We start from the raw sequence: 14,496 nt of genomic DNA on the forward strand, positions 1-14,496 counted from the left end.
AAGTGATAATATAAATGATAGACTCTGGTTAGTATCAATGCTTCAATATTGGTTCATCCATTGTAACAAATGTACCACACTAATAAAAGATGTTAATAAATGTGTTTGTAGGTTTGGGGAGGGGATAATGTGGGAATTCACTATTCTTTCAGTGTATTTTTCTGTACATCTAAAACATCTCTAAAAGTAGTTTATTACAAAAAAGAATTAATTTTTAAGAATTAAGTTTTAAGGAAATAAGTGACCTCTAAGTGGATTACTAAAATGTTGAACATCTTGTACATTTTAATATGGTATATTTGGAATTTACTACCTGTATAAAAATAACTCTGATGGAAATGTATTTCTTCTTGATTTTGTACATGATTGAAAGTACAAAAAAATTCTCCAACTTTTTATGAATGCTGAAAATATATTTATGAAATTTTAAAAAATTAAAGATTCTTATTAATTCTGATTTTAATTAAATTTATTGTATTTTTAAATACTTGATTGTATTTTGCAAGGAGGTGTTTATCTTTGCTTTAATCTCAGTCTGTTCACCAGACACAGAAGGTAGCAATAAATTAAGTGCACCGAGAAATGGTCTGGTATTCCCTTGAACTGAGACCTGCATTCACTCTGTCATCTTCTTTGGTTTCTGAGACTGGCCGTCTATTGCACACCACAGAATAACTACCCTCTCCTTTTCCTTCAATGCTCATTTAATTTAATTTAATTTTTTATATCAATGTTACAATTGATTCCATTAACACAAGAAAATAACAATAGCAATGAATCTGCTTTGGTCCATATTTACATTCCCCCCCCCCCAACACACACACAGTTTTTTGTTGTTGTTCATTCCTCAGTCTTGAGGGATTTAGTATGATGTCAACTCTCACTGCTTCAGTTTGAGAGGGGATTTAGATACTATGGGATAGATGGAAAGAATTGTTTTGCTTGCTGATGTAGATACTCCTTGTTTTGGGAATGGCACTTTTCCATTTTCACCATTTGTCAGTTGGCCAGGGCAAGCCCAAAGAACTGGAAAGTAAGATTTAGCTGTAACTCTGCTGGGTTTCAGGGATCAACCAACATATAAACAATCTGTATATTTAAATCTCTAATAAATATATTTAGCATGTACATTTAAAATTATAGGTTCAGAGGGAGAAGGTGTTGAACTCCCATCTTGGGGAGTCTTGCTATGTTCTCAGATAGAGGGATGGGAATCTCTCAAGTGCATTGACAGTGCCTAATAGGGGAGGACAGGCCAATATGACAAGCCCTCAATGTTGTTGCGAGTAACTATGAATTTCGTTCTTCAAAGACTGAAGCTTCATAGTTGCCATGGGTACTGAGGGGAGAGGGAGGGAGGAATAGAACAGATGGAACATGGAGCATTTTTGGAATGATAGAATTGCTCTACATGATCTTGAAATGATGAATTCAGACCATCATTTATAAAAGTGTATGGTCCAAAATGTAAACCATAACGTAAATCATTGACCATGGTTAGTAGGTGTAGCAGTTTAATATGGTTATGAGCTCCAAAAATAGATATTGGATTATGTTTGTAATCTGGTCTGTAACTGGGCATGATTAAGTTATGATTAGGGCTTTGATTGGGCCATGTCATTAAGGCATCGGGTCCCCACCCTTTGTTGGGGTTTGATGCTGTAACCTTAAACTGGAGCCATGGGAAGTAAGCTCACAGAGGAAACAGAAGCAAGCCCCAGGAAGAGAGGAGCCCTGAACCCAGGAAGAAGCAAGACCTTGGAAGAGAGGAACCCAGGAATCCTGAACTCTCACAGACATCAGCAGCCATCTTGCTCCAGTGAAAATATACTTTGGTGAGGGAAGTAACTTATGCTTTATGGCCTGGTATCTGTAAGCTTTTACCCCAAATAAATACCCTTTATAAACCCAACTAATTTCTGGTATTTTGCATCAGCACCCCTTTGACTGACTAAAACAGTAGGAAAGTTTCAATATTTGTACATCAATTGTAACAAATGTGCCATCCACAAGTAAAAAGTTATTAACAGGGAAAAAGGGAAAATGAGGAAGATGTTGGGTATATGGGAATCCCCTAAATTCTGTACATGACTTTACTGTAACCTAAAGCTTCTTTGAAGATAAAATGAAAAAGATAAAACACCGGGGTAATAAATTGAAGAAAATGTCCTATACATACAAGACAAAAAATCTTACAGTAATGAAAGGCAATGTCAAAAAAAAAATTTAATTTTATAATTTTTTGTTTTTCCAATTTTTTAAAAATTTGCATTTCATTTGTTAATTTTAAAACTATCATTTCATTTTCTTATTAGTTGTATTCAGTTATTTTGTTGGCTTCAATTTTGAAGAAGTTTTGGATCATAGAAGGGTTACAACTGTGGCAGGGGAGGATCATTGTTGTGGGGTGTCAGTGATGGTGGATGCATTGGAGGTTCACCTGGGGCATAAGTATAAGGCATATAAATGTGTTCAAGTGTTCATGGGGCATTGTCACAGTGACTGGAGACTCACACAATAACTGAAGGAATATGAAATTACCATCCTGAGGAACTCTGCTACATTCTCTAATGGGATAGCAAGAATCTCCCAAATACAGGGGCAGTGGCTAGTGAAAGAGGATGGACCATTAACAGGCTCTTGAATCTGAACACTGTATTTATGAACCTTTAGTTTTGAAATTGAAACTTACCCTAGTATTATAGGGTGCCTAAGAGTTACCTCCTGAGAGCCTCCTTGTTGCTCAAATGTGATTTCTCTCTAAGGCAAACTCAGCAAATAAATGCTATAGACATCCCCACCCCTAGTGTGGGACATGATTCCCACATATAAGCATCCATTGCACTGGGGGATTACCAACTAGCTATGCAACTGGGAAAAGACCTTGACCAAAAGGGGAGAAAAGATAAAGACAAATTAGTTCATATGGCTAAGAGACTTCAAGGTGAGTCAGGAGGTCATTCTAGAGGTTACACTTACACATGTCTCAGCAGGATCTCATTGACTGCCAAAGTAAATATTGCCTCAAATAGCAGTGCTCCTGAGGGCTCTGGAGACATCCAGACACTATAGGCAGGGCAGACAACTTGAGAGTTTGTGGCCCTGCCAGTGGGACCTACTTGGGAATTTATGCTCCCTAATGTGACATTAGGCTCAGTCGTGGATTCCTTATACATGGTTCTTCTGCCCCTTCTATGTGAACCTATAGTGAGTACTAGAGTCAATAGGTGTATGTTCAAGACACTTAAATCTTTGGCCTGTCCATGTGCCACCTGGGTCCTGAATCTCAACAGAGTTGCAACACCTACACTCCAGCTTAATGGACTCACCCAGGGCAACTAACAAGGAGTTGATATTGGGTAATGATCATCTCAAGGAACAGAGAGAGTCTGCAACTACAATCAAGATAGTTCCACCTATCTACCCATGCAATCTAAGTACCCTTTCAATTAAAGGAGGAGTGGGTATCAACATCCTAGAATCCTTAGGATTGGGGAATGAATGATGGACTAGGGTAGACTTACTGGCATTCTACTATAGACTTATTGTGATTCTAGCAATGGAAGAGCTCTTATCATCGATGTAGAGACAGTGGCCACTGGAAGTTCTGAGCAGAGGGAGAGGGAAAACCAGGTGTAATATGGAGGTATTTTCAGGACTTCGGAATTGTCCTGAATAATATTGCTATGAGAGATACAGACCATCATATATCTTGTCATAACTATTGTGTGGGAAAGAGTTTAAACTACAATGTAAATTATAATCCATGCTTAGCAGCAATGGTCCAAAATGTGTTCATCAATTGTAACAAATGTGCCATACTAATGAAGGATGTTATTAATGTTGGAAATGTGGCAGGGGTAGGGGCGGGGGCGTGTGGGAATTCCCTATATGTTTATGTAATATTTATGCAATCTATCTTTTAAAAAATAAAAAGTATATAAAAATTAAATTAAATTATAGGTTCAAATAAAAGGAGAAGAATTATGATTAGAGGGATTATAAATGAGACAGCTATGTTATACTGAGGATATAGATTTTCATATATTCCTAAGTAGGGCGTATTTTGAAATCAAATGGAGTCAGATTCATGTTGGCCTTGTGGTACATTCTATCTATGTCACCCAATTTACACTGTACCACAGAGGGTTAAGAGATCATTTTCTTATATATATTTTTTATATATCTACGTGAATTCTAAGCATAAATATCATGCCTAGAATCAGAGGAACATTCTGGTCTTGTTATATAAGACTGGATGCCAACAATGTAGAACTCACTATGTTATAAAATATTACTAGGTAAGATCACATGGTGATGAAAATGAGAAATTTCTACATACCCCTTATTGACATGATAGGAAACAACATTAGCCAAGATAATTCCACCAAAGATAGCCAGAAATATTGGCAATATCTGAAGAAGAAGCAAGAGATGATGAATTGCAATAAAAACAAGCTCTATATTAACCTTAGGGCAGAAAGCACAAAGAGAATAAAAAACTCTTAGGGTTCAATAAGAACTTGAAAAATGTAAAAGTTTCATATAGCATGTGATAGGATTATAGGCTAGAAAGACACTATCCAAGATATAAGATCAAAGAAGACAGGAAAAAGGTGATGTATTGCCTGATTTCTCTCTTCTTGCTCTCTGATGATTTGTAGATATGTCCTGTGGCTTAATCCTCCAAAAACCAAGTGGTAAAGATCTTATGATAAAATCTGCATTAGTCCCCTGGAGCATAGACCATGATAGTAAAAGGCTGTGAATGTATTTCTCTTCATAGTCACTGTGTAATTGTTCAGATAAAGATACTCATTCCTAACAAGGAAAATACCAAGGCCCATAAGTCACTGTATTTTTGTACAGTTCTGACAGACTTGGTCCCTAGAGTTGGTCAGAAGTCTTAATTGGCAATTTAACTTATTTTGTCCATTAATATTCCATTTTCTCCTTATCCTCCAACTTCAACTTCAGTGGTCAGAATTACCTAACTGTCAGGGTAACCCAATTGCATTTACTCAAAATCTAATGATGATATGGAATTGTTTTATTGGTTCACCATATTTATCTGATGATCTCAACTATTGGTCACAAGATTTTTTGTAGACATGGTAATTTGCTGGATACCAGCTACAGTTTTGCCTAAACACATATTTTTGTAGTAACCTAATCATCTTTGATATTTTGGTTCATTTACCCACACCAAGATAGTAACTACTTCTCTGACCAAATCCTGTTGTAATGGAGCTCAAATTATTCAAGAATCCACAAATTCTGGTCCAGATCAGTAAAAGCCAATTTCTGGCATAGAATCATCCTGCAGCCTCCTATGGCCACTGGGATATCTCACATACTCATGGTTTCTGGTTCACTGTGTTACAACCAGGCCTGTTTTTGGTCACCATTACCAAAGACCCCTGGTCTCAGAGTGTCCTGGCTTATTTCATATTAATGCAAAAAAATTTCTCCAAGAAATTAGTGAAGAGTACTTAAAGAGTCATTTTCATTTTTTTGTATTCTATCAATAAAATAGAAAGGATAATATCTATGCATTTTTAAAGACAGCACATCAAATACATATGTTATTGTTACCTAGTTAACACTCTGAAGAATGTCACTGGATAATGGGGAAACACGGCAAAATCTGCCAATTCCAAGGATGTGATCCTTTTGTTGTTTTTCATTTGTTGCAATGTGTTTGGAGCTAACATTCAATGTTGAAATCAATACCGTGATGTTGAATAAGATTTGTTCATTTCCACATCTCATGATGCTGGCAGAAATATTACAAAGATGGGCAGAAAAATCTGTCCTGTGGAATTGATATCTACTACTTTGAGGGAAAACTGGTAAATTTTCTTAAGATGGAGAAGACCAATACTATCGATCCACTGTTTTGTGACTGATTAGGCACTTAGGGAGTGCAGTTTTACTTGGGTATCTATAATTCGCTCTTGAGCATATGGAAACTGCAGTATCCAGATAAGTCTTGGTGAGGAAAAGACCATGATGTGAACTTATGCATAGTTGGTCCCAGTCACAGTTGTTCCCATGGACGTGATTCTTTGATCAAATTCTGGAAAATATGGAGAAAGAGATTGGTATCCATAGGAATATTCGTGTCATTCCCCTGAATACTGAGACATATCTCTGGAGTGATTGCCTTCTGGAAGACATCTTTGTGGAATATGAATGTCTTCATACCCACTACTTATTTATGGAGGTGGATCTATGTAATTCTACTGCAGATCTTCATATCACAGATTTATAGATGAGATACTTCTTACATTCTCATGTAGAACTGTATCATGCGCCATTTTGCCAACTGAAAGTAAATATCCGGATGTGCTGTTTGATGTTCTGTCCTTTGAGAAGATTTTGCTCCAACACTATATTTCATAGTCATCCCCAAGTGGAGCTACTTCAAAGCTATATCACTTCCTGCAGATCTTGAAATGTCAGGTACACACATAGCTGAGGTTTCTCATAAAAATATAGTTTAAGATTGATGGAGATTGACTAAATACCATTTATAAATCTCATGAGTTTCTAAAATACCTGCTGTGACTGTTTTTTGTTTGTGCCTACTCTCTTATCTGGTCTCATATATTAATGGTATAATCCTGCAGTTAATATTCAGGTATATTTTTTTTATTATCACAGCATACCAAGCATGTCAAGGATAATATGCCTGTGATACACATGGTCAGGCACACTATGTCTACAATTGTTCAAATAACTAGCCAGGAACTGTTTGTCAAATGCAGAATAATTGTCAGGAAAATTGGGCATAACTTTGCTCCAACATACAAAATTAAAATTCCCTTACTGGAGTTTGTCAAAGGCTTATTTACCAATGCTATCTGCCACACACATAGCAGGTATAGCCACAAATTCCTAATTATAGGATGAATTTCAAAATATACCTCTATATACCCTAGATATACATGTACATATATATGCACCTATGCTATTTAGGACATGTATCTATCCATATATTAATAAAGGATGGAACAATATAGAGTAGGCTGTCGATATATTTCACACAATAAATAATGTGATAAAATACTCAATGTCACAGCTACTTGTAGGAAAAAACACTCTGATTACAAGATGGCCATGTGGATGGATTTGGAAACTTATCTGACCAGGAATCTTGATTAAGGAAATCCTTGATACCTCTACTACCTGGTTGCCCATTACTCCCATTGAAATAGGAAATCTCAATCCCATTGCAGCACCTCCAAAATTTATATGTAAACTACAGAAGGAAGTCAACATAGAGATTTTCTTGAATATTCAATGTTCCTCTTACCCATGCAATTCATAAAGTCAAAGGTATGTTGAAATGGCATCTGAACAGATTGTACAAAAAAGATCAACTTTAAAATACCCTGCTCCATCAACCTGTAGACTCTTTTCTATATAGTTTTCCAGGACGTTCTGACACTTCAATTTAGCTGAGTCAATTGAGTCAGGACTTTAATTTTCCAACAAAGCTTGCTGATAATTACATGATTAGTGCTTAGCCCAAAATATTTTCTTTGAAATCCTGGACAAATGTATCCTTCTTGAAACATGGTCTAATTCAAACTTATAGAATTTTTGCTTGGGTCTAATACCATAAAAATTAAATATCTAAAATTAAATATCCTACCAAATTGGCAAAACTTTGCCTTTCTTTCCTCCATAAGCTAGTATTTCTCTAAGCAGTGTTTGTGATTCTCCTCCCCAGCTGGACTGTTATTTCTTCTAGAAGTCATTAAAAGGTATTTGCACAAGGTAAAACCAGTTTCATCAGCTAGGTAAGAAGTGTCTGCTTCTCTTATTTAGGGAAGCTCAAGGAGATTTAAAAGTGTAAGTTTCACGACTGTCTATTGTAGTCCAAATGAACTTTTCTACAAACAAATGAAAAATAACCAAAACATTCCAAGATTACCACTGAGTACATAGTAGTGTAAAAAAAACTATCAATGAGAAAGAGAAATAACAGTTAGGTGATTAGAATTAAGACTGGGGATTTTGTTATTATGGAAACTAAGACAGGGTAAAGTTTCAAGAAAGGTATGGAAAACTGTGAAAGTATTGGTCTGGAAAATCAAAGAAGTAATGCAAAACATTAACTTATAAAACAAATGTGAGTTTTAATTAAGAAGCAGTCATCATAATCAATTTTACTCATAAAATTGCAAGCCTAAAATATAATGTTGCCAATTGGAAAGTTAAAAGAATTAATAACATTCTAATAAAGTGGGAGTATATTAAAAATTCATTAAGAACTATAATTTATTTAATACAAACTTATACAAATTATTTTCATGTGTGGTTTATGTACATTTTTATAGTACATATAATAACCCCATGAGATAAGTACATTCATTTTAGCAGCTGAATAAGAAAGTTACATGAATTTAATTGAATTTAGTATGGCATATAAAAATATAACATGAATAAGAAAGCTTATAACAATTTATTTACAAGTTTAATTGCATATACATAGAACTATGTATATAATAGATAAAAAGTATAAGGAAGTATGAAACTTCATTCAATATTTCCTTTTTCTAGTCACTTATTTATTCAACAAATATTATTGGAGAAATTCTGGTGGGTATGGTACTATTGCAGAGGACATGATAACTAATAATATAGGCATTGTTTGCACTTTTCTTTTCCATAAAAAATTAAAATTAACTGTGAGCTCTTAAAAGGCTATGTAGGGAAGCAGCTATGGCTCAAGTGATGAGGCCTCTGCCTACCATATGGGAGGACCCAGGTTTGATCCCTGGGGCCTCCTGGTGAAAAGAAGAAGAGAAAGCATGCTCGCATGGTGAGCCAGTGCCACATGGCGAGCCCAGTGTGTGTGCAGCAAGCCAAGCGTCTGCATGGTGAGCCAGTGCCCGTGCAAGTGAGTCATACAGCAAGAAGATGATGCAACAAAAGAGAGACAAAGGGGAGAATGAAGTGCAGCAGAGACTAGGAACTGAGGTGGTGCAATTGACAGGGAACCTCTTTTCACATCAGAGGTCCCCAGGATAGAATCCCGGTGAATCCTAGAGGAAAAAGATGAGAAGACAAAAAGAGAAATAGATACAGAAGATCACACAGTGAATGGACACAAACAGCAAAAATAGCAGGCAGGGGAGAGGTAGGGGACGAAAAAAATGATAAGTAACGTAGTTGTGTGGATGATAAAGTAAATAGGAAATAACCGTGTTTATGGATGATGAATACAGAAAAAATAGGCAAGTTTCTAGGCAAATGACAGATGAAAGAACTTGAATTTTGAGAAAGTGTGGAACATGAGAATAATTATTATATATAGAAAATTTGAGTCAGCTAGAATGAGTACATATTAGAAGAATTAAATCATGAAAGATTTGTAAGCCATAGGATGCTGTCTAGACATGTCTAATCCCTCACTACCAGCCTGTAATACTCTCTGAGCCTTTCAGACTCCTGGAGTCTGGTGGCCTCAAACAGAAGAATGAGATATGGGAAGGCCCAAAATGGGAAAATGAGGAAAATTTTCCTATCCCTTTCTTCGTGTCTACCTTAGATAGACTTAATGCATCTCCACAACTTGCTGGCATATCTGGACATAGTAACTCACCACTTATCAAATAAGTATTCTTGATTCCTTCATTGGTATGCTCTTGGGCCCCAAAAGAATCAATAACAAGCAATACCATAAGTGACTGTATCTGAGAAGCACTGGGGTAAATATGAACCAAAGATTAGAATCCAGAGATATTTTTGTAAACTGATTTTTGCAACAAATGCTTTTTGAGTCATTAAGGCAATGCCATTAAATTGCCCTTTGTATTTTTTAATATAAATTATTCAATTAAAAATAATTTCTTTGAGAAAAATCAGTCTGTGATATGCTAATTATCTTTTAGAAAGATTTTTAAGCAAAGAACAGTCACGAAATTCCATGAGAAATTGAGCCACATGTTTTACTCTTTATTCTCTAAAAGTCATACTCATGAAAGTGCTATTACCAACCCCCTTGATAGTGCCACTCACTAACCACTTTTGAGAGGAGCCCCTCCCTTACTGGTTTTGTAAAAGTTCTAGAAGTTTCTACATCCATTTTGTTCAAATGCCCACCTCCTCATGTTTATTCATAGGAGGCTTGTTGCATTGCTAGGTAAGTTACTCTTTCTCTCCACCTTGAAGCATATGCTGAAGTCTGCTCCAAACAGTTCTAGTCATAAAGCATGCTAGGCCCCCATTTTAAGACCAGGCACTATTGCAAACTGAGCATGCTCTGTTTAACCCTATCTTTTCCAAACTGCACTGGTACCACTCAACCACCTTTTCCAAACCATACTGACATTTGGCACATCACTCCATCCTTAGCCAGTCACTTATGCCTGCCTTCCCTAGACCGTTTAAAACCCTAGGGTCAATGTTGACATAGAAGATTGATCTGAGACTTGCCTCCAATATCCTTGCTGTTCAACTATACAATAAACTTTCTCTTTGCGAAAATCTGGTCACTCATTATTGGCGTCTGTGCTAATCAGGCAAATGGGCCATCTTGGTAGTATCACACACCCACACCAAGGACAATTATTATTATACAGTGAGTTAATGATACTATGTAAGCTCTGAAAATATTGTTCTCTTTGAAGGCATGGGGGTTGGATTGAAATAATGGGAGGGAGGCAGAGTTCAAGGAGTGCCTCCCAGGGTCATGCTGATTGAGTTAATTTTTTTAAACAAGTAGGGTTTAACCATGCATTATATGCACAATTGTGCAGGGAGCAATTATAAGTAAATGCATAATAAAATAAGTTTATATTTATTTTAAGAGTGTAACTTATTTCATGAATGGAAACATAGATGCTGACCTCTGCAATATTCATGTATGCCATCATTTCCATTCCCTCACTTTAAGGACAATTGGTATACTTCTACTCAGTGACTAATACCAATAAATGATATGTGAGTCTTGTTTCCAATCATAATCTCAAATTTGTACCTGTATGCCAGGAGGCCTCACAACCTAGTGTTCCCTACTCAAATATTATGTTTGAATCAATAATCTCTCCAGAGGGTCTTTGTAGTATGTACTTACTGCTTTTCCTTCTTCTACATTTGCCTTATTTTTTTGTAATTCATTTTTCAGTGAAAAGAATGAGATAATGCACATATAACATACCCTGTCACTGATCAGTTCCTAACTCTTTGGTGATAAAGTCCAGCTTGTTACCATGATCTTTAATCCCCTTTCCACATGATGTGACTCTTGTATACCTAACAAAGCTAGGTCACCCTCTGACTCTGCACAGTGTAGTCCTGACACATGAACTCCTGCCTGTTCTTCTATCTGCTGAAGAAGTTATGGACACAATCAGTGTCCATCTACCAGTCCTCACTCAACCTTTCCCCTTTTTGCTTGTTTGCCTGCAGTTGTTTCAATATGTTTCCAGTCTGCATCAAAGGGGAGATTATAAGTCTCAACTGTGAAAAACAAGCTGCAGAGAAATATAATGCCTTGACATACCTTGAACCCAAAACAAACTGGCAAGCCCTAGCAGCTTGCCAGGATGGAAACTCTTCACAATAGTTACTTGATACAGCTTTTTGCTCAATGGCATGGCCACCTCTACTGAACATGAAGATGGGGTTCTGGAGGTGAAAAGTGAAAGTAAGAGCTTACCAAGAGGAGACGGGATTTGAAAGATAGGTAAAGATAGAAACCTATTGAGATTTTCCTCTTGTGTCTATTCCAACTTTATTAGGAAGTTGCCACTACCACACTGATCAGCCAAGCTGAATAGATGAGTCTTGGCTGCCTTGCATCAAATGCTAACCTCCAAAAAGCTTATTTAGTTAGTATTATGAGAGGAGGAGGCAGTGAGTGGGGAAGGAGTGGCTGATGGTGGGTCCCTTCTAGCTGCACAGTCACAAGTTAAGTGACTGGAAACCCTATGGGTATATAAAACCTATCCCTCAGGTAGCTCAAAGACCCTCATCTCTGACTTAAAGCAGGGTATGCAGAGTGGCCATCCACCGACCATGACCCGAAGTATTAGCCTTCCCTTGGGAACTGGCATGATGGATCTCTTCTCCTGTTTGTTTGTGCCCTTTATGCTGTGTAAGTAATAAAATGGTCACTTGCTGAGAATCTCTGTTATGCATGAGCCTATGTCCCCACAAACCACTACACAGCAACTCACTCCGCATAATATCAAATTAGCTCAAATTCAGGCTTTTTTCATATCCAGTTCCCCTGGTCTAAAGTACATTTCCCAGCTCTTGTCTCAACCTTCAGATTTCAACATAACTGTTATCAAAGCTTCAGTAGTCCTTTCTCTTTTCATGTATTTTCCTTCCAACCCTGAGTCTCTTTATCTTGTTTATTTTACTTTTTCTTACTTAGATATTGATCAATAAATTTTGGGAACTAGAAGTGAATAACCTCTATCTTGTTCATCTCTTCATTCTCAGTTCCCTTTGGTCACCTGAGGAGAGGGAAGGTACTCAATAAATATTAACTGAATTGGTAAATAAAAAACAGTCTCAATTACTAGAGAGACAGAGGCTGCAACATCATAAAAAGAAACTAATATAGGGCAAATGTGAATATAAGGAAAAACTGTAAAATATGGTTTGTCAAAACCCAAAGTAAGAATTTCAATAGATGAAGGAAATAGTATTCAAATCTAGGTCATGAAAACAAAATGAATAAAATGTTTTTTTATATGATTTAGGAAGTTTGCTGATGATCCCTACATGAATTATTTCAATGAAGTTTTGGGAACAGAAAGTAAATTATAAAATATGAGCTGAGAAAATAGACAACTCTTGTAAAATTAATTGTAAATGCAAAAGAGAGGTAGCATACAACTTAAAGAGGAGTAGAATCAAGATATACTGATGTCTTTCTCTAATCTATCTCTTGCTATATATATTTACTTTATTTCTTAAGATTGTTGACTATTACTCTGCCATTACTCTTAGTGCTCTATATAAATTAATTCAACAGGTTCTTTAAAGCAATCAGAGAACAGGATATTAATCTTAGATACATGTTCTACATAAAGAAACTGAGGCAAAAGTAATTGAAATAGTTTTCCCTATCTTAATTCTCACTGGTGGTTGAGAGAGCATTTTGCCATAAATAGAACATATTTATAATAATTTTAATTTTGATCACTAGGTAAAGGGGATGTCTAGAGTTTTCTCTACTATAAATTTACTATGTTATCCTTTGTAATTAATAATTTGTTGTAGGGAGAAAATTGGAGACTGCATAAATTATATTAATCATAACTTGTTCAACACTTAAAATTGTTGAAGCATATAATTATAGAATTCCAATTAATAAATGTCAAAGAACAAAAGCAGAAAATCAATAACAGACAAAATCTTTCAATAACAGACAAAATTCCTTCACAGTATCCAAGAATTCTCTATACTTAATTTGCAACTTCTGTAAGACTAAAATTATTTTTGTGAAAAATTAAAAATATACATATTTTTAATTTTAATGAGGCTACAGGAACACAAGCAAAGCACTTAGTTCTGTAGACTGATTGCATGGCAAAAGGTAATGATAAGAGGTAAAGAAAAATATTTGAGAGAGAAAGCATCAAGTGGACAAAGACCAACAATTTTGGTTTCAGGGACATCTTAGTCTATTCTTTATTTCTTAACCATTCTATCATATTTTCTACCCTACTTTTTCTCAGAAATGAATTCTAAAAGATATCTTCATATTTCTCTTCTAGATCACTATTACTTTCTACGACTATCTCGAATCTACTCTTTATTTATCCATGGAGACTTAAATTTCATCTGTGGAACTTTCCATGCCAAGAAATCCTCTTTAGTTCTTTACCAAAATTTCATGATTATCCATTTTAAATTCTTGATCCTTGTTCATATTTTCATATTTCACTCTAATACCTATAAACATATTAAATAAAGTAATTTTATATTCCATTTCAAATAATTCTAATATTTGATATCATGGGCTAGTTTGCCTGGTCAATGTTGTTTTTTCTATGTTTCAGTCATAAAACCTTATGAACAAGAGCTGCTCATTTACCTTAGAATTTAATCTGTGGAAACCCTATGGGGCAGGGTCAAAGTTTCTCCAAAGAAGCAATTCTAATTTGAATTTCAACCACAAATCCACAAGAGGGCTGACTTCTGTTAAGAAATTCCAGGGAATTTTTTTTCCTCCCTGTTCATACAGCACCAAAGTCAATACAGATGAATTTCCTTTCTGTAACTTTTGCGTAATGGAATTCATTTGTACATTAAGGGTTTATCCTGGGATTCTAGTATTATGCAAATGTGGTGAAGGAAGAAGAGGGCTCTTTGGAAAGCCTTTAGACTTTCCTATTCCCTGCCTCTACCACATCCTGTGAATCCTCAAAGAAACAGGTTAAGTTTTGGTGTAAACATGTACCTATAAATTCCTGGTTTTCCTTTCTTTTGGGAGTAGGCTGATTTTTATTTTCTTATAAAGTC

This window comes from Dasypus novemcinctus, chromosome 1 (genome assembly GCF_030445035.2).
Source record: "Dasypus novemcinctus isolate mDasNov1 chromosome 1, mDasNov1.1.hap2, whole genome shotgun sequence".
Classification (NCBI taxonomy): Eukaryota; Metazoa; Chordata; class Mammalia; order Cingulata; family Dasypodidae; genus Dasypus; species Dasypus novemcinctus.